We start from the raw sequence: 4,912 nt of genomic DNA, 5'->3' as shown, positions 1-4,912 counted from the left end.
TGGTACAACACTAGTATAAAGGTAATCGGAGTATCAGCTTCCATAATTCAGTCTAGCATTGTTATTTTTATTGGATTTTCGTTGGCGCTAATTTGATGGAGCTTATAACTAAGTGAGTTATTACTAAATGTAATTCTCGTATTATGAAGTAAAAGTTGGTCGGTCGCGAACAGTGGTGTAAAAGTTATGTAGCTTATAAAATATGTTAGTAATTTTAAATCATATTACATACAACTTTCACTGAAACATCGTTTTGATTTTCACTTAAGTTTTAATTTATAATAAAATAGCACGGTGTTTATTCATGTAGCGTAAATTGAATTTCACTATAAGTTTAAAGACAATTTAATTGTTTATACGTGCGGCGCATAATCAGCGGTATTCGTACAGTGAACCACTCCTCCAAAAAAAATATTTATTTTTTTATTTGAACTTGAAACTGATAGGGATAAATTTATTTCATATTCTAATGAAATTTCTCTCAACAATTTTCCTGCTATAGACTGGTAAGTATTCATGTATTAATAATCAAATCCTACTAATATTATAAATGCGGTAGTTTTTAAGGATGTGTGTGTGTGTGTTTGTTGCTCTTTCACCCAAAAACTACTAAACCGATTGCAATGAAATTTGGTACGTAGATAGCTGGACAACTGGAATAACATATAGGCAAATTTTTATCCCGATATTCCTACGAGATACGGACTTACGCGGGGGAAACCGCGGGGCGCACCTAGTTATTTTATAATTTATGAAGTCCACGAAAGTTATGACATTTCTAAAAAAAATTACAAATTGTTTAGCTAGCTAGCTAGAGTATTTATTGTATATTGACTGCCTCCTTCGTATAGTACTTAACGCGAGAGCAGAGAAGTGAGGGTTCGAATTCCGGTGGGTATGCACAAAAAAAATATCTCGGCCTGGCAGGACACAGAAGGCTGATCACCTACTTGTTCATAAAGGAAATCAATTAGTGAAACATGATATCATCTGCCCCATACACCACTAGTGAACATGGGACTCACTATTATGTTAATTTATTGAATTAAGGGATCTATCATCTAAAAACATTATATATGTATCTGATGGAGCCAAATATCATTACTAAACTTTGTTTATATCCAAATCATGTACCATACACCTATCCAATCCCAATAGCCAATCCATATTTTTGTATGGAGCCAATTAGGTACTCATCAATATCTAAAATTCTTTTGCAATTAGTTACATCAGTGAGTTATAAATAGGCTTTATTTATTACTTAAAACTAAAGGGATTTCCAAACACTCAATACAAACAAACTCACATACACTGTGGGAAGTGATGATGACAGGCCAGTATTTAAGACTGTTTCAATACCTGTTCACTACTTATTTAATTATAGACATTGGGCATCCTATTTAAAACCTAACACCTAAAAAAGAATATTATTTTTGGTTGTTGAGATTTAATAAAAAAAGCACTGCACCAATTTCAGAACTTCATTTACCAGCAGAAATTCTAAATTTTCCTGATTTGCATTGCTTATATTGCGTTTTATTTTTGTGTTTATCTTGGCTACTGTACGTATCCCTCAAATGCTCTTTCATAGGCTCCAATTAACACTACATAGTGTAAAACAAAGTAGTTTTCCATTGTCTGTGTGTCTGTACGCTTAGATCATTAAAATTATGCTACAGATTTTGATGGGTTTTTTAATAGATAGGGAGATTCAAGAGGAAGCTTTATATGTATAATAACAAGGGGTAAAAGGGTTTTATTGAAGTGTTCGAAACGTCGGGTTAATAATATAATGAATAAATCGCGTTTAAAATCCGTTAAAAAGTTTTTAATTTCTTGTTATTGTTTTCATGTGCTTGATTATAAAGCTCCAAATTGTGGTATATATGCTTAGCATCGAAGTTGAATGTTTGAATCTGATGGTTAACTCCTGATGCTGCTAGCAAAACTGCCTGTTGCAGGGCTGATAATGCATGTTGATACATTCTCATCTCAGGGAGTGGCAAGAATTAGTATTTTAACATGTTTCCACCAACATTCATTGACTTCACTGTTGCCCTGGTGCTATCGCAAAGCGATAAAGTGCACCTATAAAATAATGAAACTGTTGCTCAAAAATAGTTCGCTATAAATGAGGCTATATATAAGAATATGAACGATTTCACATATTATGTAACATGTTCATTCAACTTTGTTGCTAATCAAATATACCATGATTCAGGGCTTCATAATTCACATAAACCATTAACCATGTGTATGAGGCTTGAGTGACTATTTTACTTTTTGTTGCTCCAAACCTTCTCACATTAGGTTAAGGGTTGATAGCAGTTGGTATTGCAAAATTAAGTAACAGTCCCCAAGACAACACATATTATAGGTAGATATAATTTAAAAGCTTGTAAACTACTTTCTTTAATGACAATATGGATAGGCCAAGTCACTTTACTTCAGATATAAATGATTTATAAAATAGCTGTATGTAATTTACTTGTAAATTATAATATGGTGGTGTGTTCTGATGTCTCAAGACTTCAATACAGTGCGATAATACATGAATTTTCAATATGACCTTGAAATAAAACAAACTGGCTTTATTTATAGACTTGAACATATTCCATAAAAATGATGACCATTTTTACACTAAACACTAAACTATTTTTACACGTTTTGTTGTAAGGGTGTCCTTGCAGAACAATGTTTACCAAATCAGCTTCTATATATGATGCTAGCTGTGTGTCTCAGTTTAGACCATGGTACTTGTATAGTCTATAACACTCAGATCACATTCATATTAAATTATGGAAGAATGTAAAAGCCGATTTAATAATGTGCTAAAACAAGTAAACAAACTCCAGCTTTATGTTATTAATATTGATCAAATGAATTATTCTGGTTAAAACATCAAACATCATTTTTAATGCAAGGCTTTTTCGCTGTGCGTAGATTACTCGTATAATGCTTATTGATTCTGGATTGGTAATCCGACAGCTTTACAAGTTAACAACACAAAAATATTTATATTTAATTTTATGTAATATAAGTTTTATAAGCCAATGTGTGTGTGTGTGTGTGTGTGTGTGTGTGTGTGTTTGTTTTGGATATGGTATTATAGGCCATCAAGAAGGTTATAATTCAAATTATTGACTTGCTCTCGTAGTAAAAGCCAGACAATTTACATATCGCTTTTCATCATATAGATCAAACATTAAAACATGCGCCCGGCAGTCGTATTGGTTTTGTTTTCAAACAACAAATTTCTACTCGCTGCTACTTTCACTAATTCTCTTTGTATTGAATACGATATCTTCAATAATAAGAATTATTACTGCAGTCCCAGGGGATTTTTATAGAACTACTAGCTGCGCCCCGCGGTTTCACCCGCGTAAGTCCGTATCCCGTAGGAATATCGGGATAAAAAATAGATGTTGGTCGATTCTCAGACCTACCCAATATGCTTACCAAATTTCAGAGGAATCGGTCAAGCCGTTTCGGAGGAGTATGGCAACGAAAACTGTGACACGAGAATTTTATATATATAGAAGATCTTTTCTATATCATTTGCACAGTGACATACTTCAGATAACCGTCTTTTATTGTACAATAACACCAAATTGAAGTGGAGGCATATATATATATATATATATATATATATATATATATATATATATATATATATATATATATATATATATATATATATATATATATATATATATGTACTATCTTTTATATAAAAGAGGTATATAATAGTAATGACAAAAAGAATACAGTCGAATTCACAACATTGGGTACCAGTCCATCCCACTTATATCGATTTTTTATCATAACGTTTTCTTAAATTAGCTTTTTAAGTCTCGTAATACATTTATTATACGGCTAATATAATTTATAACGAAGTAAACATAAATACAAATGATAATAATAAGCACGTAAATGAGTCCGGTGCTACTATGTGATCCATATATAACTAGATAAAGGATCGTCTTCGTCATATTGCGACGCCTTAGACTGTAAATTCAGACCAATAAATAATCTCTTCTTAACATTGAGGCTTATATTTCAAATTTGACATGTAAAAAGGTTTTCGGAGTAGGTAACTAATATATTTCATATGACATACATTGACTCAAAGGCCATTAGCGTTCCTATTCCTAATTCGATCCCATAATAGGTACAACTGAACTTCTCCTATAGTTTAGTGATCACGTTAATAAAGGTAGAATAGTTTGTCACACCGAAATATTAAATATGGTACTGATTTTAACTTTTATTCCATATTTAGGTCAGATGGATGTCAACCGCCCTCAATTAAAGTGTCACTTTAATCCTTGCCTGTTAAGCTGCTAAGTAATTTTATAGCAATAATGTTTTCCACATTTATTTGCAAACCGCATTATAATGGGACAGGTTCCGAATTTCAATCAAATTAAGCGTTTCATTTAGATATTTGATTATCATTCACGTTTGAATTTTCAATCACGGCTTAACTATAAACCCTTAGTTGAAAGTAAATTATCACACAAATTGATGAGTCTGACATCATTATTTTAAGTAAAATTTATAATTTTGGATATCATTAAATACAATATTAATATTTCCTTCAGTCCTCGCCTTTGTTGGACTTGTAACACATGTTGTTGAGCGACAATTCTTTCTACCTTCTTCAATAAAGCCCGGATGCAATTTTCTCCTCACCTCACTTCATATCTCCCGGTGAAAAAGTCACGTTAAAGCGATTCAGTCATTTTGGGATATCCGCTAACTGGCTATATTGCATGTTAGACTACAGGCCCATATAGAAAAAATTACGGGTCATTTGAACCACCAGGTGAAATATCTAGAACGATATAAGGGCATAAAATAATAAGATTCAGCACTATGCCGTCACTTGTAAGCTGTCCAACTGAGTGCA

At 32.3% G+C, this 4,912-nt stretch overlaps 1 protein-coding gene across 1 annotated transcript in view; it reads left to right on the top strand.

Annotated features, from left to right (window-relative positions):
• Positions 1–4,912, top strand: part of LOC119835676 (ras-GEF domain-containing family member 1B-like) — a 37,156-nt gene continuing 32,244 nt past the window's right edge. The window contains exon 1 of the mRNA XM_038360644.1: positions 1–112. The gene's annotated coding sequence lies outside the window, so the exon portion shown is untranslated. The remainder of the gene's footprint in view (positions 113–4,912) is intronic.

This window comes from Zerene cesonia, chromosome Z, assembly GCF_012273895.1.
Source record: "Zerene cesonia ecotype Mississippi chromosome Z, Zerene_cesonia_1.1, whole genome shotgun sequence".
NCBI classification, from domain to species: domain Eukaryota; kingdom Metazoa; phylum Arthropoda; class Insecta; order Lepidoptera; family Pieridae; genus Zerene; species Zerene cesonia.
This window is presented reverse-complemented; position numbering and strand designations above follow the sequence as displayed.